We start from the raw sequence: 22,478 nt of genomic DNA, 5'->3' as shown, positions 1-22,478 counted from the left end.
GTTTTTAGCCCTTGTTTATACTCCTATGGAATTTCTATTTTATACTTGCATTTTAGTTGAATATTATGGTTAGTGGTGCATTAAGATTGTGATCATAAAAGGGATTAAAATTATGTTTTTGCACAAATTAAACACAAAAAGAAAAGAAGGAAGTAGGGGTATTGAGGTAAGGAAAGTGGGAGGGAAGGAAGTATGATTATCTACAATTGTACCTATGAGATACATGAAATCTGTTCTCTTTACATTAAGAAAAATGAGAAAATTGAACCTGACCCCTGAATCTCTCCTTGGCTTCCTGTCTCACCAGGTGACCTCTTCCACATGTGTTCTCACCATTGTGATGCCATCCACCATAAGACATTCACTAGAGCTGAGCAGATTCCAGCACCATGAAATGTAAGCTAAATAAACCTCTTTTCTTTACAAATTACTCAACCTTGAATACTTTGTTATAGCAGCAGAAAAATACAAAAGCTAATGGTGATTGGACATTTGGCAGCAGCAGTACTTATATTAACCTTGATGTATGGAAGACAATGCTGTGAAGCTTAAACCTAGCCTCCATCCTTGCCACAGTGGCTATTTTAAACATGAGCTCACTGTACCAGCACTGGGATGGCTGATGAAAGAGTTTGACTGGCATCAATAGCATAAGTCATGGTGCCCACTTAATTATTTCATACCATTTCCGGATAGATGGTCTCTAGTGGACATTATTACACAATACAAAGATCTTAATGCAACATACCTACTCAAAATGTCCACACAAATATCTACTCCAGGCCTCTTCCAGGTCTCCTTTTAGACTCCTGAGCACCTAGAACTACTATTCAGCAATGCTCATCATATTCTCACTTATGGTTCTAGCCACATAAAATAAAACTTCCCATTGAGAGAGCTTAGCATCACTATTCCTGTTCAGGTCATCCCTACATGAGGAAATAAGCCACTGTTCATTATAACTTTGCTCATATTATGCCAACTCTTCCAGTTAGCCAAACTTCTTATCCTCCCCTAGCAGGCAGATGTGAGGGATATCTCCACCCTTAACCTTTGTGACCATAGATGTACATTGAAGGATGCTTGTGGAAAACAGGGCTCTCAGAATGACCCATTTAAGCTGCTTTATTGTGCTGTGTATTCCTACTCTTACCTTGAGCAAGACATACCACTTCTATCTTTCAACAGGTTACTGCAGGGTCCATTTGACGTTACGACTGTGGGTCAGACCTGCCACAGCTAAAAGTGAACAATTGGTCTTCTTGCCTATACTATGGAATGGTTTTTGAAAGGTTTGACACTGTCATCTGAATGACTTGATCTTGTACTAGAATCCTCAAGGTCTAGGCAGCAATTCTTCTATCTGGGATTGTAATACAACTCCATGCAATGTTGTTTCCCAGCATAGAGTACATCATCGCCACAGGCTGTACTATGGTGTATGTACAATATGGTGAAACTACTTATACTGCAATCTTGATCATCCACAAAATCTTTTCTCGTACTAGATACCACTTGAAATAAATTTGTCAGCTTTCCATGTCAACCAGACATTAATCAGAACAGCATTCCTAGGTGTAAAATACTGTTTCCAAAAACCAAGAGAAAAAAACATAGTCACTGTGCTTACCTGTTTGTGAAGGTAAGTGAAAGTCACAAATATTTCCTCTTGGAGAGGACGTTCCAGCTTTTCCAAAACACTGAACCCCTAAAAATTTCCCTGATGTTTCTTACTCTTGAATTTTAATAAGATTTATCATCCACACTCTGGAGCACAATTCTCTAAGGAATCTAAAGTACATTCCACTTCTTGCTTATTTGGTCTATTTAGCCATAAAATCAATAATTTAGTGGATGCTTTTGAATTTTTTGAGTACATTCAAACAGAGAAAAGAATTAGCATAGTCCTAGATGAGCTTGTTAGAAGCACTATTGTACACTCTAAGTGAACTTGTACTACTTTTGATGCCAGTCTCATAGATTGGAAAAAATACTTTAGGTTGATGAATAGCCACATTCATGTTCTGAGGTCATGATAATTTGGACTACCAAAAATACATTACACAGCAGATACATTTGGAGCTATTCACTTGGGATGTGAACATAATGGGGTCCTTCACTCTCTTATCACATACATAAGTCTTGAAGGATGGAACTAACATCCTCCCAGATGTCCAGAGTATGATACTGTTTTTAGTTACTGTTTTAACTGAGAAGAGAGTTCCAGAGTATTCTACTTAGTCTTCCTCTCTATGATGGCTCTAAACTCCATAGGACAAAGAGACAATCTAAGATCAATGCCCACTGCCAACTGTAAACATTCCAATTATACAGTTGGAAAATCATCAGGTATGAAGACCCATAGTAATGTAGATGATCTTGTAGATACTTCAGTTACCTACCTAAGTCTCAGTGGTATATAACCCTCTGAGTCCAGCAACTGTTGAAATGCTTGTGTATTCCTTTTCTTAATATAAGTAAATGATTCTAAGTAAATGACTCCAAGCCTCTTGGAAAGGACTGTGAGAACCACGATCATATAAAGTAGCTGTGATATTGCAGGATCTTTCCTATTAAGCTCTTGCCTCTCTTTTTAATCATTTGATCCTGGCTCTGAGGACTGGCTCAGGTTTAGAACAATGTTTTGTTACTGTCTGATTAGGGATGTTAATATCAGAGTCCTGGTTATCCATGCTTAACTTATTTTTATTGTAGATTGAATAATTGCTGTGTTGCCTACCCATCCATCTTTCCCCTAAACTTGCCATGTCATGTCAGTCATCTCCATAGTAATTCAAAGCCCTCTAGATACCTGTTACAGACAGAAACAAAATGCCTGGGTTGAAGCCTTAACCCTCAATTTGGCTATAATTGGAGATAGAGTGTTTAGGGATGCTTGTTAAATAGGAAAATAAAAGGGGGTACTAATCGGCCAGGACTGGTGTCCTTATAAGAAGAGGAGACATTCATATATCTCCCTCTGTCTTCCCCAACCCCATTTGTGGAGCTGAAAGGAAAGACCATCTGACTACCATGTGAGAAGGTTGTCATCTGTAAGCTAGAGCCCTTACAAGAAACTGAATTTCCTAGCATCTCATTCATGGATTGCCAGCCTCTAGAACTAGGAGAAATAAACACTGGTTTTTTTTTTTTGAAATATTTATTTTATTTATTTGAAAGACAGAGTTACAGAGAGAGGTAGAGACAGAGAGAGTCTTCCATCCACTGGTTCACTCCCCAGATGGCAGCAATGGCCGGAGCTGTGCTGATCCAAAGCCAGGAGCCAGGAGCCAGGAGCTTCTTCCGGGTCTCCCATGTGGGTACAGGGGCTCACGGACTTGGGCCATCTTCTACTGGCCTTATCAGAGAGCTGTATCAGAAGAGGAGCAGCCGGGACTAGAACCGGTGCCCATATGGGATGCCGACGCTTCAGGCCAGGGCTTTAACCCTCTGCGCAACAGTGCTGGCCCCAACACTGTTTTTTTTTTTTTTTTTTAATCACGTAGTCTATACAGGGTTTTGTTTTTTGTTTTTAAAGATTTTATTTATTTATTTGAGAGACAGAGTTACACAGAGAGAGACGGAGAGACGGACAGAAAGGTCTTCCATCCACCGATTCACTCGCTGTATGCTTGCAATGGCAAGAGCTGAGCTGATCTGAAGCAGAAGCCAGGAGATTCTTTCAGGTCTCCCACATGAGTGTAGGGGCCCATGCACTTGGGCCATCTTCCACTGCTTTCCCAGGGCATAAGCAGAGAGCTGGATCAGAATAGGAGCAGCCAGGATATGAATCAGCACCTATATAGGATGCTGGCACCACAGGCAGAGGCTTAGCCTACTACACCACAGTGCTGGCCCTGTCTATAGGGCTTTGCATGTTAGCTCCAAGCCTGAATGGCTGGGCTGAGTCCAATAATTGAATCATTGAGGCTTTAAAAAGGAAGATACATGGACATAGTGAATAAGCATGCTCTATTTCTCTCTCTCTTCTTCTGCTTCATGGTTCACCATATGATACTCTCTGCTCATATATTCTGTCACCTATCACCCTCATCAGATGTAATGGGGCCACACAACGATGGACTGTGAAACTTCAAATCTGTGAACTGAAATAAACTTTCCTTTGTTAAGTAGACTCTTGCAGTTGTTTCAAATAATGAGAGGAACCAAGATGTGTGAATGAATAGAGGAAAGACATGATGATTTTGACCACAGGAAAATAACAGAGGAAAAGTGGAGGAATTGCATTCTCAGGGAGGATTGAAGAGAAGTTTGCAGGGACAATTCTACAGAAAGAGGAGAGACACTGTGGAGCAGTGAGGACAATACAAACATGCAACAGCAAGCAGGTATACCACCAGCGACTCCCATGGCTTGGGGCTGGAGGAGACACCATCTTCTTGGAGCAAGGCGACAGAAGTCTACAGCAGCCCATGTCACTACTAATAGTGCCTGAAAGAGAACCTTGCAGAGCAAACTGAGTCTGGCCTGGAGCACTATCAGGGGACAGAGTGCTCATGTAACCCTGTGAAGGGAGAGCACATTGTTTATTCCCAACCCCATGAAGTGTGCCTGGTGACAAGCAGGGATAAAGCACCATCTAAATAAGGCAAGTAGAGGCTGATGCAGAATTAGAGAATTATGTTGCTGAAATAAGTCCACAGTCCCCACTAACTTTGATTCTGGCCTGGTGGGTTGGCAGGGTGCTGGCCTCCAATTTCAGCCTGTGAGGTGCTCCCTTCCCCTCAAGCTATCATAGACGCCCAGAATCACGCTGCCAAGGCAGAGCACCAAAAGGCAGCTAGCTCTGGTAGTGCCTCGGTTGTCTTTATGGATGGAGCATGATCACAGGACTGAGAGTGGATTCCCTGCTCCCTGTGAATATGGGAGCCCTATGTACTGTGACTGTGGGAATTCTGTGACTGCATAGTAAGGTATAAAATATATCGTGCTCTGGACAGTCACTGAGTCTAGTTTCAGAGGCTCAGAGTTCCCTGAGTGCCTGGGGTAGGTCATTGCACAGGGTTCTTTGCTCACACTGAGGAACACGTAAATCTTTTGTGTGGGTTATATGTTCCATGAGTGAGGTCTGTTGCCATGGTTGGCTCACTCTGGCATTGATCACTTTGGAAGAGAGTTGAGGATGTGCTCACACTAGCTGATATGATCATACTCTCCCTCCTGCTGAAAATAGATGAGATCTACCATGACTAACTTGGGTGTCACCCTGGACTATTGCCCCCTCCATTGAGCACTGACTGGAGCTCTGTGGCCTCATCTAGCCTACACCTATGGATATCTACTGAAGGAGCAGACACTCCACTAAACAAAAGAGGCTTATATCTAAAAAAAAAAAAGCTTCAGAGGAGAAAACCAACAAGTGTTTCCACAAATATCTAAAAATAAATACAGAAATGCAAGAAACATAAAAAAGAAAGGCAATATGACTCCTCAAAAGGAGCACAACAACACTTCAATATTAGAATATAAAGGCAAAGAAATTGATGTAATGTCTGAGAAGAAATTCAAAACAATGATCATAGGATTATTCAAAAACACAAAAAAGTAAATACATTAGATAAAGAAATTAATACATGAAATGGGTGAAAAATTTTGTAAGGAGATAGAGATATTGAAGAGAAATCAAACTGAAATATTAGAGATGAAGAATTCGATATGTCAAATGAAAGATATAGTACAAAGCTTTAATAACAGACTTTGTGAGGCAGAAGAAGGAATATCCGAGCTAGAAGGCAAATCTTTGGAAATATCTCAGTCAGACAAAGGAAAAGTGGGAGTGTGTGCAGGAGGAATGGTTGGGTGGGAAGCATCACTATATTCCTAAGTCTATATATATGAAATATATGAAATTTGAATACTTTAAATAAAAAATTGGAAAGCCTTCAAGTAAATGATCTAGAAATGTTTATCAAGAACCTAGATTAATAAAAACAATATGAACTCAAAATTAATAGAGGAAAGAAATTATTAAAATTAGAGAAGAAACAAACAAAATAGAAATAAAAAAGGATGCAAATGATCAGCAAACTGAAAAGCAGGCTTTTTAAAAACATAAACAAACTCAATTACAAAACATTAAAGAAAGAAATAAAAGAAGGCACAAAAATGTAAAAAGCTTCCATGTTTGTGTATTTGAAGAATTAATATCATCAAAATGTCCACACTACACAATGCAATTTACAGATCCGATTCAATGTGATCCCAGTCAAAATATCAAGAACATTATTCTCAGATCTAGAAAAACATGGAGCTAAAATTCATATAGAAACACAAGAGACCTTGAATAGCTAAAGAAATCTTAAACAACAAAAACAAAGCCATGGGCACCCAATTACCAGATTTCAAAATAACTGCAGGGCAGTTATACTCAAAACACCTGGAACTAGCATCAAAATAGATATGTAGACAAATAGTACAGAATAGAAATACTAGAAATTAATTTACACATCTATAAACAGGTAATCTTTGACAAGCAGCCTAAAATCAACCCCTGGAGAAATGACAGTCTCTTCAACACATGATGCTGGGAAAATTGGATCTACATATCTAGAAATATGAAACAAGATCTCAACCTTACACCTGATACAAAAATCAACTCTAACTCTGACATGAAACCATCAAATTACTAGATGAAAACCTTAGAGAAACTCTGCAAGATGTTGGAATATTTAAAGACTTCTTGCAAAAGACTTCTGAAATACTGGCAATCAAAGCAAAAATAGACAAATAATAGTATATCAAGCCAAGGAGCTTGTGCACCACAAAGGAAACACTCAATAAAGGGAAGGGGCAACTGACAGAATAGGAAGAAATATTTGCAAATTATGCAACTGAAAGGATTAATATCCAGAATCTGCAAAGAATTCAAGAAACTCAACAACAACAAAACAAAAAATCCAGTTATGAAATTGGCAAAAGACATGAACAGACCTTTTTCAAAGGATGAAATTCAAATGGCCAACCAACACATGAAGAGATGCTCAAGATCACTAGCAAGCAGAAAAAAAAACCGAAATGAGGCATCACCTCATTGTGAATAGCTTTACACAGTTAGAATAGCTTTTATCCAAAAATAAAACAAAAATAAATGCTAACAGGGGTGTGGAGTAACGGTACCCTAATCCTCAAGTGATATAAATGTAAACTAGTATAAGCATTATGGAAGACAATATGGAGATTCCTCAGAAATCTGAAAATAGATTTACCAGATGACTCAATAATCCCTCTCCTGGGAATTTACCCAAAGGAAATAAAATAGTTTATGAAAGAGTTATCTGCACCCCTATGTTTATTTCAGTTCAACTTATAATAGTCAAGAGATGAAATCATCTCATATGTCCATTGACAGATCACTGCTCATAGAAAATAAGATACACACACACTATGAACACTACTCAACCATAAAAAAGAATAAAATCTTGCCTTTTGCAATAAAATGAAGTCAATTAGAAACCATTAGGCTTATTAAATAAGCCAGTATTAAAAAGGCAAACATCATGTTTTCTCTGATATGTAGCAGTTAATTTAAATTCAAAAAAAGAGGGGTGGAGCCAAGATGGTAGAATAGTGAGGGCACTCAACGATAGTCCGGGAAAAGATAGTTTAATAAAAGTGGAGTTACCATAGCCTCAGAAAAAGGATCAGGAAAAAAATTGCAGAGGAAACTCTTCCAGATCTAGTGGCTGTGACTCAGAGGACCTACGGGGAGAGCAAGGTCACCCACCGCGTGGAAGCCGAGCCATGGGAGCCGCCAGAGCAACTGGAGCCGCGGGAGCCACAGGGTCTGCGCGCCAGTGCTGGAAGGGGAGGTGAGACAAAAACAGGAGACCTCGAATAGCTAAAGCAATCTTGTACAACAAAAAGAAAGCCAGAGGCATCACAATACCAGATTTCAGGACATACTACAGAGCAGTTGTAATCAAAACAGCATGGTACTGGTACAGAAACAGATGGATAGACCAATGGAACAGAATTGAAACACCAGAAATCAATCCAAACATCTACAGCCAACTCATATTTGATCAAGGATCCAAAACCAATCCCTGGAGTAAGGACAATCTATTCAATAAATGGTGCTGGGAAAATTGGATTTCCATGTGCGGAATCATGAAGCAACACCCCTACCTTTCACCTTACACAAAAATTCACTCAACATGGATTAAAGACTTAAATCTATGACCTGACACCATCAAATTACTAGAGAGCATTGGAGAAACCTTGCAAGATATAGGTACCGGCAAAGACTTCTTGGAAAATACCCCAGAAGCACAGGCAGTCAAAACCAAAATTAACTAGTGGGATTGCATCAAATTGAGAAGTTTCTGTACTGCAAAAGAAACAGTCAGAAAAGTGAAGAGGCAACCCACAGAATGGGAAAAAATATTTGCAAACTATGCAACTGATAAAGGGTTGATAATCAGAATCTAAAAAGAAATCAAGAAACTCCACAAAATCAAAACTAACAACCCACTGAAGAGATGGGCCAAGGACCTCAATAGACATTTTTCAAAAGAGGAAATCCAAATGGCCAACAGACACATGAAAAAATGTTCAAGATCACTAGCAATCAGGGAAATGCAAATCAAAACCACAATGAGGTTTCACCTCACCCTGGTTAGAATGGCTCACATTCAGAAATCTACCAACAACAGATGCTGGCGAGGATGTGGGGAAAAAGGGACACTAACCCACTGTTGGTGGGAATGCAAACTGGTTAAGCCACTATGGAGGTCAATCTGGAGATTCCTCAGAAACCTGAATATAACCCTACCATTCAACCCAGCCATACCACTCCTTGGAATTTACCCAAAGGAGATGAAATTGGCAAACAATCAAGCTGTCTGCACATTAATGTTTATTGCAGCTCAATTCACAATAGCTTAGACCTGGAACCAACCCAAATGCCCATCAACGGTAGACTGGATAAAGAAATTATGGGACATGTACTCTATCGAATACTATACAGCAGTCAAAAACAATGAAACTCGGTCATTTGCAACAAGATGGAGGAATTTGGAAAACATCATGCTGAGTGAATTAAGCCAGTCCCAAAGGGACAAATATCATATGTTCTCCCTGATCGGTGACAACTAACTGAGCACCAAAGGGGAAACTTGTTGAAGTGAAATGGACACTATGAGAAACAGTGACTTGATCAGCTCTTGTCCTGATGGTTGATGTAAAATGTAATACTTTATCCATTTTAGTATTTTTTGTTCTAGTACTATTGGTTGAACTCTGTAATTAACACACAATTATTCTTAGGTGTTTAAATTTTAACTGAAAAGTGATCTCTGTTAGGAATTTGAAAACATTATGCTGAGTGAAATAAGCCAGTCCCAAAGGGACAAATATCATATGTTTTCCCTGATAGGTGATAACTAACTGAGCACCAAAAAGGAAACCTGTTAAAGTGAAATGAATACTATGAGAAATGGTGACTTGATCAGCCCTTGCCCTGACTGTTGATGCACAACTTAATATGTTATCCCTCTTAGTATTTTTTTTGTTTGTTCTGCGTACTACTTTTGGTTGAATACTGTAATCAATACACAGTTATTAACTGTTGAAACTTAACTGAAAAGTGATCACTGTTAAATATAAGAGTGGCAATAAGAGAGGGAAGAGATGTGCAATTCGGGACATGCTCAAGCTGACTTACCTCAAACGGCAGAGTTAGAAACATACCAGGTGATTCCAACTCAATCCCATCAAGGTGGCATGTACCAATACCATCTCACTAGTCCCATTGATCAATTTCTATTACAATTGATCATAATGATAGGACTAAGAGCCAAAGGGAGCACATAAACAAGAATAGTGTCTGCAAATACTAGCTGATAGAATAAAAAAGGGAGAGAATGATCCAAAATGGGAAGCGAGATACACAGCAGACCCATAGAATGGCAGATGTCCTAAACAGCACTCTGGCCTCAGAATCAACCCTTAAGGCATGCGGATCTGACTGAAAAGCCCATGAGACTATTACAGGCATGGAAAGCCAAGACACTCTGGCAAAAAACAAACAAACAAACAAACAAAAACCTAAATGAAAGATCTGTGCGAGTGAGATCCCAGTGGAAAGAACAGGTCATCAAAGAAGGAGGTACCTTTCTCTGAAGGGAGGAGAGAACTTCCACTTTGACTACGACCTTGTCTAAATATGATCAGAGTTGATGAACTCAAAAGGCTTCCATAGCCTTGGCAACTCATGACAAGAGCCTAGGGAGATTTCTAACGCCATAAACAAGAGTGTCAAATTGTTAAGTCAACAGAAGTCACTGTGCACTTACTCCTCATGTAGGATCTCTGTCCTTAATGTGCTGTACATTGTGATTTAATGCTATAAGTAGTACTCAAACAGTATTTTTCACCTTGTGTTTCTATGTGGGTGCAAACTGTTGAAATCTTAATATGTGCTAAACTGATCTTCTGTATATAAAGAGAATTGAAAATGAATCTTGATGTGAATGGAAGGGGGAGGGAGAAGGAAAGGGGAGGGTTGCGGGTGGGAAGGAAGTTATGGGGGGGGGAAGCCATTGTAATCCATAAGCTGTACTTTGGAAATTTATATTCATTAAATAAAAGTTAAAAAAAGAAATTAGATAGGACAGCAACAAAAAAATTCAAAAGAAGTATAGAAGTGAAATGGACATCTTCCAATATAATTATTTTTCACTCTTGTTTATACTCCTGTGGGACTGAGGTCTTCCTCCTTTTTACTTGTTGAATATTATGGTTAGCAGTTAATTAAGCCTGTGATTACAGAGTAGATTGAAAGTGTGTCTCTGAAAAAATTAAACAATAAAGAAAAGAAAAAGAAAGGAGATTAAGAGAGAATGAGGGGGAAGAAGCGAAGTATGGCTTTCTTCAGAGAACTGTAACCTTGAAATATGTGAAATTTGTTCTCTTTATACTACTAAAGGTTAAAAATTATTTTAAAATAAAAATAAAAGTGATAAAAAGATGATTAACAGGATGTTTATTTGATTTGCATATTTGCACAAGATTTGTCCAAGGTTTCATTTGAAGAAAGTGTCCCTAAATATGAAAAGGTTCACTGATAAAGTGTCTTGTACAACAACTCAGGAACTGAGAGCACATAATCTAGTTCAAAGTCCAACTTAACCAGTTATTACTTTCTTAATCTGAGAAGTTACCTAATTTCTCAAGCATTCACTTCCCTACTTTAAAAATGGAAGGCCTACTGTCCACTTCAGAGGGTGGCTATAAATATCAAATTAGATTATCCAAGTTAAATATCTAGCACTATGTCTAGCTCATAAAAGTACTCAATTACTATTAGTTCCTCATATTTTAGTTTCCAAAGTTGAAATTTCTGGTCAAAACAAATAAACTACAGAAGACCAGTAGACAAGTGAGGAGGCAGTCAAAGCTGACACCAGGAAGAGGCATGGATGTACCTAAGGAGCACCATTTAATAAGGGCTCACTCCCACTGTCTACCCTGCAAGAGTGGACACTTCTCAAGTTTGAGGATTTTAAAGCTTTCTGCATAGAATGTAAAAGGAAGGCGAGACAGAGAGAGAGAGAGAAGAGAGAGAGAAAAGGAAAGAGAGAGATTTTGAAAAATTACTTTAAAATAGGAATAAAGAAAGTAAAATTGAAGATATAATAAATAAATAAAGTGAGCGAGTAAGCAAGCAAGACAAGAAGTAAGCCATGGACGGCTTTGTAGAGGAGGGAGAATTTACTCAGGCAAAGGAGAAACGTAACCTTATAGAAGAGATAGCAATTCAGAAAGGCAGGGTGGGCCTAAGAAAGGCACAGCACCTGTGAGTGTTAGACGTTCATTTCTTTTATCATCTAATGCATATTTTTGTCAATAAAGTCTCACTGGAACACATCCACTCGTTCAATGAGGTGTGATCTATGGCTGTTTTTAAATTACAACGGCCAAATCCGATGGCAGTGGCAGAGTCTGGTATGGACTACAAAGTTATTCATAAAATTTTACTGACCCTTGCTCTAGATAATGAAAAGAGTCAACATAATTCTTTTTTAATTTTAGTTATTTTGTTTCATTTATTTGAAAGGCAACAAGACACATAAACAGAATTCTCCCATTCACTGATTCACTCCCCAAATGCTAGGCCAATGCAGAATCCTGAACCTTCTGGGTTTCCCACAGAAGCCATAGGAACCCAATTATTTGAGCCATCACTTGCTGCCTCCAATGGTGCACATTGTAAGTAACCTGGAACAGGGAAAGTAACCGGAACTCAAATCTGGGCACTCTGGATGCAGGCATCCCAAGTGGCATCTTAACTACTACGCAAAATATCCAACCGATGCCAGGATGTTTCTTATTTGTAGAATAATGTGCAATAATGATGGGAAATGAATCTTCAAGTTTCATGAAATACAAATTTTATTAATAAAATAAAAGTCAAGAATAGCAGAATTTTCTTTACGTTACAGAGGTCTGCCTTTTTTGTTTTTGTTTGTTTGGATTTTCTTTGGCTAGAGTATTTGTTACAGCTGGAGGGAGGATACATTTTAACTAAAAAATAAAAGCTGTATAGAGAATGCCAGTCACTGAGGAATGGGATGATCCTCAAGACTTGGTGCAGTGCCTTTGTTTTGTATTGAAAGCACAGGAACTTTAGGGATATGTTACCTGACCTGGCAACTTAATCCTTTCTCTGCTGCTTTTTCTTAAAGTCAGGCTTCTTGTTGGCTTAAGTTAGGCCATGGTAACAAAAACAAAAGCTTTTCCTTTAGGATCTCAAGGTAACAAGGACTGGGTTCCGCGACAGTGCTATCCAGGTAATGCAGTGTTTTGTCTGCCTAAGTTTCCTCCTGACATCAGCAATCAGCATGAGATTGACTCAAAGAGATGTAGTTAAAAGGAATTTCATTCCTCTTCTAAACACAATTTATTTGCTAAAATATGAATACAACTTTCAAAATTAATGTAGGTTTTGTTTTCTTAAAATTTAGTAATATTTGGAAACAAACAAGAGAACATCATAAAAAACTAATCATGATCAACACAGTACAATTTCTATTTTCTCCAGTCCCTAAACTGTGCAAAGATATACTTTTGCTCTCCTAAACAGAACTAATAGATACTAAAATTAATATACTCTAAAGTCAGATGCTAAAAGCATAAAGCATGGGAAATCTACTTTTCAAAAGAAATTAAATTGAAACACCATTGTGTCGCAGCAGGTTAAACCACTGCTTGCAACACCCACATTCCATATCAGAGTGCTGGACTGAGTCCCAGCTTCTCTGCTTTTGATCCAGCTTCTTGCTAATGGAAATGAAAAGGCGGAGGAAGACGGTTCACATGTCTGTGTCATTGCCACCCATGTGTTCCTGGCTCTTGGTTTCTGCCTGGCCCACTTTTGGCTGCTGTGGCCCGTTGAGGGAGTGAATGAGAAGATGGAAGATATCTCTCTCTCTCTCTCTCTCTCTCTCTCTCTTTCTGTCATTCTGCCTTTCAAATAAATAAAATAAATTTTAAAAACAGAAGAAATTCACTATAAAGGACTACAAAAGAAAGTAGAAAGGACTAACAAAGTTGTTTTAAAAATAAATTTGGCAAATTTGGTAAGTTTCTTTTGTATTACAAAATATGTTTTCACTTTTTAAAAATACTGGGGCTGGCACTGTGGCACAGCAGGTTAACACCCTGGCCTGAAGCGCCAGCATCCATATGGCATCCATAGTCCCGGCTGCTCCTCTTTCGATCCAGCTCTCTGCTATGACCTGGGAAAGCAGTGGAAGATGGCCCAAGTCCTTGGGCCCCTGTACCCACATGGGAGACCTGGAAGAAGCTCCTGGATCCTGGGTTCGATCTGCGCAGCTCTGGACATTGCATCCAATTGGGGAGTGAACCATCGGATGGAAGATCTCTCTCCCTCTCTCTCTGCCTCTCCTCTCTCTGTGTAACTCTTACTTTCAAATAAATAAATAAATCTTTAAAAAATGCTAAGCATGGGAAAACAAAAAGAAAATGCCATTGTTTATGTCTACCACGCAGAGATACCTCTCCACAACATTGTGCCAGTATTATTGCTGCATGAGGTAAAAAATTATAGGAAAATGTGAGGGGGAAATCTTAGAAGCAATCTCATGTCAAGTAATAGGAAGTGAAAGATCAAATCAATATGTCACATCTGTAGGGTAAGATGTGATGCCAACATTAAAACTGCCTTTTCAGCATAGCTTCCAACTTGGCAGAGTAGGGAGGGAACTTGCTGCTCTAGTCTAGGGAAAGATGGTTTTAAAAAAAAAGTGGAGATAGGGAAAGATGGTTTTAAAAGAAAGTAGAGATAGAAACGTGCCAGGGGATTCCAATACAATCCCATCAAGGTTGCATGTACCAATGCCATCTCATTAGTCCAAGTGATCAATTTCAGTTCACAGTTGATCACACTGATAGGTCTAAAAGTCAAAGGGATCACACAAACAAGACTAGTGTCTGCTAATACTAACTGTTAGAATAAAAAAGGGAGAGTACGATCCAACATGGTAAGCAGGATACACAGCAGACTCATAGAATGGCAGATGTCCTAAATAGCACTCTAGCCTCAGAATCAGCCCTTAAGGCATTCAGATATGGCTGAAGAGCCCATGAGAGTATTTTAGGCATGGAAAGCCAAGACACTCTGGCAAAAAAAAAAAAAAAAAAAAAAAAAAAACACCACACACAACAACAACAACAACAAAAAAAAAAACCTAAATGAAAGATCTCCAAGAGTGAGATCCCAGTGTAAAGAATGGGGCCATCAAAGAAGGAGGTACCTTTCTCTGAAGGGAGGAGAGAACTTCCACTTTGACTATGACCTGTCTGAATAAGATGGAATTCAGCAAACTCAAAAGGCTTCCATAGCCTTGGCAACTCATGACAAGAGCTACTGATGCCATAAACAAGAGTGTCAAATTGTTAAGTCAACAACAGTTGTCACTGTGTACTTACCCCTCATGTGGGATCTGTCCTTAATGTGTTGTCCATTGTGAAGTAATGGTGTAACTAGTACTGAAACAGTATTTTACACTTTGTGTCCTGTGTGGGTGCAAACTGATGAAATCTTTACTTAATATATACTAAATCGATCTTCTGTATATAAAGATAATTGAAAATGAATCTTGATGTGAATGGAATGGGAGAGGGAGTAGGAGATGAGAGGGGTGCGAGTGGGAGGGAAGTTATGGGGGGAAAGCCATTGTAATCCATAAGCTGTACTTTGGAAATTTGTATTTACTAAATAAAAGTTTGAAAAAGAAGAATTACAAAAGAAATAAATAAAAAGGCAAGATGATCACAAAAAAAAAAGTGGAGAGTGCAGTCTCAAGGAAGAGTTATGAAGAAAATGGCAGAGGAAATTCTATTCAAATGAGAGAGACACAGTGGACACACATGGAGGTCGTAGATGCCCACAACTCAAAACCCCAGCAGCCAAGAGCTTCCACACCAGTGTTGGAGAGTGAGGTGAGACCAAACTACAGTAGCCCAAACCACTGGCTATAAAGCTGCAGGAAAAGCCTAGAGGGAACCCAGCTTGGAGTCCTGTGGTAGATATTGTATCTGTCAAACTAGAGGAGAAAAAAAGTGGGAGGGCCACATTTTTCTCTCCTTGATCACCCAACTACAGCATCCTTTAACAAGCCAATAGAGCGGGTGCCATTTTGGATATACGTAACAGCCTCACCAGCTTATTTCCACGCCCAGCAACCAAGTAGAGACTCCTAACTCTGATGGGGTGAACTAAGAGGGTACTGAGTGTTCATGACTGTGGGAGGATTGTGTGCTGGGACTGTGAAAAAAACTGAGGCTAAGTGGGAGGGCTCACAGTGTGGATGGGACTTTGGGCAGTCACTGTGTGTGACTCAGCATGCTCGGGGTTCCCTGGTTACCTGGTGAGGGTCATTGCTGGGGAATCTGAGCTTACACTGAGGACTGTGCAGATCTTTTCTGTGGTCTTTGTGGCAGAACGGATGAATATTATACCTTCTGGGCTAGCATTCAGGCACTGGTCTCATTTAAGGAGAGGAGCTCAGCTGAGTAGAATAAACCTCCCCTCTGATTACAAAAAAAAGAGGAGATTTACCACACCAAACCTGGGTGTGTCACCTTAGATATGCCCTTCACCCAGGAGAACTGAACAGAGCTTCCTAGCCACACCCACTATATGACTCCATAAATTCACTGAAAGTAGACACTTCACTAATCTACAGAGGCATAGTACAAAAATAAAAACCACCACAGTGAAAAAACAAAGAAGAAACCAATGAGTATCTCCACAAATTCTGAATAACAAATGCGCCAGTTCATGAAAATAGAATAAGCAAGACAATATGATGCCCCTGAAAGAACACAACACTAGATTGTGAAGAAGATGAGACTGAAGAAATGTCAAAAGGGAATTAAAAAAAATCATAAGATTACAGAGAAGTAATCAGAAGCAAATGCACAAACTAAAGAAATCTGAACATGACATGAAAAAAAATTTCTCCCAAGAAATTGAGATATTAAAGAGAAATCAAAATGAACTGAATAATTAAATAGAACAAATGAAAATGTAGTGGAAAGCCTTGACAACAGAATTGATGAAGCAGAAGAAAGAATATCCAACTTAGAAGACAAAGCACAGGAAATTATACAGTCAGATCAAAAAAAGAGGAAATTAGAAAACTAAAAAACACTGTTGGTAGTCTACAGGATGCCATCAAACAACCCAATATAAAGTTTCTAGGAGTTCCTGAAGGTGAGGAAAGAGAGAAAGGATTAGAAGACCTTCTTAGTGAAATAATAACAGAAAACTTCCCTAATTTGGAGAAAGAAAGAGACATCCAAGTAGAGGAAGCACATACAACCCCTAATATACATGACCAGGAAAGATCTTCATCATGACACATTGAAATAAAACTCACCACAGTAAAATGATAAAGAAAAGATTCTAAAATGTGCATAAGAGAAATGCCAGATTACTTTCAGAGGATCTCCAATTAATTCACAGCAGACTTCTCATCAGAAACCCTACAGGCTAAGAGAGAATAGTGAGATATATTCCAAGTCATGAGAGAAAAAAAATCAAGCCAGAATACTATACCTTGCAAAGCTCTTTTATGAATGAAGGTGAAATAAAGACCTTCCATAACAAGCAGAAATTGAATTTGTCACCACCCCTCCAGCCATACAAAAGATGCTTAAGGATGTGCTGCATAGAAACACAGAAATATGGTCATCACTATGGAAGAAGATAAAGGAAAAAAAACTCCCAGTAAAAGTATAAAGGAAATCCAAAGCAAAAAGTATGAATATTTATGAAAAAAAAATGGCAAGGTAATGTCATTATTTATCAATAGTCACTTTGAATGTAAATAGCCGCATCTCTACAGTTAAAAGACACAGAATGGCTGAATGGATTAAAAACAAAACACATCTACTTTCTGTCTACAAGAAACACATCAAAGGTGCATGCTGACTGAAAGTGAAAGGATGGAAAAAGATATTCCATGCTAACAGTAGCTAAAAAAGAGCTGGTGTAACCATCTTAATATAAGACAAAATAGACTAACACAAAAACTATTAAAACAGACCAGCACCCGCGGCTCAGTAGGCTAGTCCTCCACCTTGCGGCGCCAGCACACCAGGTTCTAGTCCAAGTCGGGGCGCCGGATTCTGTCCCGGTTGCCCCTCTTCCAGGCCAGCTCTTTGCTGTGGCCAGGGAGTGCAGTGGAGGATGGCCCAAGTGCTTGGGCCCTGCACCCCATGGGAGACCAGGAGAAGCACCTGGCTCCTGCCTTCGGATAGGCGCAGTGCGTCGGCCACAGCGCGCTGGCCGCGGCGGCCATTGAAGGATGAGCCAATGGCAAAGGAGGAGCTTTCTCTCTGTCTCTCTCTCACTGTCCACTCTGCCTGTCAAAAACAACAACAATAACAACAACAAAAAACTATTAAAAGAGACAAAAAAAAAAAAGAGAGACAAAGAAGGGCACTATGTAATTAAGGGATCAATTCAACAGGAAAATGTAACTATCATAAACATATATGCACCTAATTACAGGGCATCTGGCTATTTAAAAGAAATGCCAATGGCCTTGAAATAATTTCATGATATAAAATAAATATAAAATTGTGGATATAATTTAATAGATTAGATTATGTCTCCCCCAAATTCATATGTTGGCATCATAATATTCAGCAACTCAGAATATAAATTTATTTAGAAATAAGGTTTTTGCAAATATAAGTACTTAAAATGAGGCAGTTGAGTGTGCCACAGTCCAATTTAAATAAATTTGGAGACCAATCATGCATACAGGAAGAACTCACATGAGGGTGAAGGCAGAAATGAGGACAATGCCTCTACAAGCCAAGAGATACAAAGACTGCCAGCCAGCCTCCATAAGTCACAGGAATGGCCTGAGTTTGGAATTCCAGTCTCCAGAACTGTGAGATAATAAATTTTTTTTATTTAAGTCACTCTCTTATTAGTTGCACAGTGACTCCTGTGTTATAGCTGTTCTAGTAACCAACACACAAGATATAAATTGGCTTTGCCACTAAATTATGTGGGTGGTATATATGTGTGTGATTTTCTTAAGAACCCTTCTCTGGTCACTTTCTCACTGGTGACTCTACCTAAAATCAAAGCTCTCACAACATTTATTCCTTGCTTTATTTTCTCTGCCTGCAGTTATCAATACCTAACTTATCATATACTCATGTTTTATTAATTTGTTTTTGCATTACTTTTTCCCCATTACACTATAATCTCAATGAAAACAATATTTGTGTCTATTTATTCTCCACTGGTTCCACATACTTAGAATGGTGTCATAAGGTAGACACTCAATATCGAAGAAACAAAATGATTTACATATTTTATCATTACAACAAGTGTAATATATTTTAAACATGAAAGTTAATAATGTAACTTTTCATGAACAATAAAAACAAAGTTGGAGGCATAGGAGTACCAGATTTCAAGACATGCTACAGAGCTACTGTAACCAAAACAGCATAGTATTGGAATAAAAATAAACATACCAACATATGAAATAGAAAGTTGTTTCCCAGATGTAAATCCACACAACTACAGCCAGCTTCTCCTTGACAAAAGAACTAAAAAATTACTCTGGAGAAGAGATATTCTCTTGAATAAATGGTGTAGGGAACATCTGCAAAAGATTGACATAAGATCCCTCTCAGTTCACACACACACACACACACACACACCCCTCATCATACACAAAAAAACCTCAAAATTATAAAAAATCTGTATGTAATACCTAACACTATGAAATCTCTATAAGAAAAAAATAGGGAAAATACTTCGAGACATTGACCTAGGTGGTGATATTCTAGACAAGATCCCAAAACATATGGAATAAAAGCAAAAATAGGCAAATGAGATTATATCAAGGTAAGAGGCTTCTGCACAGCAAAGAAACAATCAGCAGAGTAAATAGAACCACCAACAAAATGGGAGAAAATATGTGTAAACTAGTCAAGTGATATAGGATTAATATACTAAACATATGAGAATCTCAAAAACTCAGCAACAGAGTAGCAATCAATCAAGTTAATCAATGGGCAGAGGATCTAAACAGACAGTTCTCAGAAGAGATACAAATGGCTAATAAATACATGAAACAAATGCTTGGTATCAGTAGTTATCAGAGAAATGCAAATCAAAGCCACTGTATCACCCCACTCTAGTTATAATGGCTATTGTTTTTAGATTTTATTTATTTATTTGAAAGGTAGTGTTATATACAGAAAGGGAAAGACAGAGAGAAAGGTCTTCCATATGCTTGTTCACTCCCAAATGGCCGTAACGGCTGGAGCTGGGTGGATCAAAAGTCAAGATCCAGGACATTCTTCTAGGTCTCCCATGCAGACACAGCAGCCCAAGCACTTCGGCTGTCTTCTACTGCTTTCCCAGGCCATAAGCAGAGAGCTGGATCAGAAGTGGAGCAGCCGAGACACGAACTGGTGCCCATATGGGATGCCAGTGCTGCAGGTAGAGGCTTAGCATATTATACCACCTCGCCAGCCACTAGATTGGCTATTACTAAAAAGACAAAAAAAAATGCTGATGAGGACATGCAGAAAAGAAACCTTTTATACCCTGTTGGTAGAAATATAAATTAATACAACCATTATGGAATGCAGTTGGGAGATTCCTCTAAAAAACTAAAAAGAAATCCAGGACAGAATCCAGCTATCCCACTTCTGGGTATATGTCCCAAAAAAATGAAATCAGCATATGAAAGGGATGCTTACATTCTCATGTTTATTTCAGCACTATTCACAACAGCCAGGAAGCAGAATCAACCTAAGTGTCCTCTGATAGATGAATGGATAAAGCAAATGTAGTATGCATATACATAGAGTATTATTCTTCTATAAAAGAAAATGAAATCTTGATATTTGCAGCAAAATTGGTGAAAATGGATATTGTTATGTCAAATGAAATGTCAGGCACAGAAAGAAAAATACCATGTATTCTCTCATATGTGAAAGTTAGCTTTGTATATATGATATGAATTTGAAATAGTGATGACCAGAGGCTGAGAAAGTGGAAGAGGGGACTCAGGAGGGAGGTTGGACAAAACACAATAGGGTGGATGTAACTGGTTCCGGTGTTTTTGCAGCCCAGTGGAAGGACTGCCTCGTGACGACATATACTATTTCCAATAAAGAACGGGAGCAGAGGAGTTGGGAGATTTCAAGCACAGAGAAGAAAAGGAAATGGAAAAGGAAAGGCTGGTTTTTAGTATGTTTGGTTAAATTTTTGTTTTATGTTGAAAAATTGCATTGTGCCCCCAAAATGTGAAGTTATTAATGTGAATCCAAACTGTAAATAAATCTTTTGATGTTTTAAGAAACCTTGAGTTTTATTATGCTTACTCTCTTTTGTGCTTGAATGTGCAATACAGTACTAAGACATAGTTTTGTCAGTTGTTCTGTTCTTTGCTTTTCAAGCAACTTATTTGTTCATATGTTATGTTCTATAGAGGCAAAAGTACACATGTTTATGTGGAAGTTATGGGGAAGTGTTATGAAAAATCCAATAGACTTTGGAATGAAAGCCCTGTTTGCACTCATTAAATGTTATGTATTTGCCATATTTATTCTGATAGGGCTGCAGAATCCCTCATTTATGCACTTAATTATACTAGCCCATGTATACAGACTCTTCCACATAACAGGTGAACTCACTGATAAGTTGTCCTCACTGCTGGCATGAAGCAATCACTGTGCAACACTGAACCAGGTACTCAGTTTGCACTAAGTGATATATACCCACCTCTGGAACAAATCAAAATCAGCTGGGATTTTTACAAATACAATCAATCACTAAACAGAGTAGTGTGAGTATTAAATACCATGAAAGAGATACCAACAGAACTATTTCTTAGTCAGAGAGGGTAATCAGAGATCATAAAATACTTTATATATTTTCCTACTCAGAATACTTCAGAGGCATTCCAGGACCTTCTGAATGCCAGTCTGGCATGCAAGAAACTTTATTCTCTGATCCCACTCAATTGTGCTTGTAAGATTATGCACCTGATTTGGATGTCAAAAAATGAATTGCAGTGCTCATGAGCTTCCTGCCAAGACCTGGCTCTCTTGTTTCAAGGTCAAAGGTGGAGATAAAGGCCCAGAAATCTGGGTAACATGATATCTCTTAGAATTGCTAAAGCCAAGCTCTTGAAGAGTTGATGCGCTGACAATTCCCACTGAGAGCTGGCCTGGATGAGTAGCCAGAACACTAAGTGCAGGGCAATGTGGAGTGAGCAGAGGTAAGGTGAGGTCCAGGTAGCTTGGAAGAAGCTCAGCAAGTCTGAGCTCAGCCTGTAGTTGCATTTCTCTCATGTGGGCTTGGTTGACTCCTTATTGATTTACAGCGTGGTCTTGGAACCACAGGACCATTCCTGAAAAGTTCCTGAGAGGACCTATTATTCAAGGATCTGTCCGGGTAGGAATTCCTGTTTGAAGCCTTCTACAACTACACTCATCAGAAGCAACTCCTTCTTTGGTCTTCTCCTAGATCTGTATACAAACCATCAATACTGCACTAACTTGTGCACACGTTTGAATCCCACTGAACCATGAGTTCCTTGAGACTAAGAACACATGTATATGTTTATTATTTTCCTTGCTATCTGGCAATCAGCTTCTGTGCTTAGTAACTCTTTGGAGTAGGACTGAATGCATAGCAATTTCCTGGGGTTATTTTCTTTTTTTGAAAAATATTATTTGATGTCATCTATTGAAATTGTTTGGTTTTATAAAATGGAAATCTACTGAAATAAACTCATAAAAAGGAGGTTTATTAGGATGCAAGGGAATCTCATGGAGCGTAATTGCAAATGTTATAGTCTAGGTTTAGAGAAGTGAGAATGTTTCCAGCCTCCTGTCTACATTCTTCTTTTCCTGACAACATGTGATTCTCTCTAGGCCATCAG

General features: G+C 38.7%; 1 long non-coding RNA gene across 1 annotated transcript in view; it reads left to right on the top strand.

The window, feature by feature from the left end:
* Positions 1-22,255, top strand: part of LOC108175389 (uncharacterized) — a 51,364-nt gene extending 29,109 nt beyond the window's left edge. Inside the window, exons 3-4 of the long non-coding RNA XR_517984.4 lie at positions 308-396; positions 20,658-22,255. This is a non-coding gene — a long non-coding RNA (uncharacterized lncRNA). The remainder of the gene's footprint in view (positions 1-307; positions 397-20,657) is intronic.
* The last annotated feature ends 223 nt before the right edge of the window (positions 22,256-22,478 follow it).

The sequence above is a fragment of the Oryctolagus cuniculus genome, chromosome 5, assembly GCF_964237555.1.
Source record: "Oryctolagus cuniculus chromosome 5, mOryCun1.1, whole genome shotgun sequence".
In the NCBI taxonomy this organism is placed as follows: Eukaryota; Metazoa; Chordata; class Mammalia; order Lagomorpha; family Leporidae; genus Oryctolagus; species Oryctolagus cuniculus.
The sequence above is the reverse complement of the archived record's forward strand: the minus strand, read 5'-3'. Positions and strand labels throughout refer to the sequence as shown.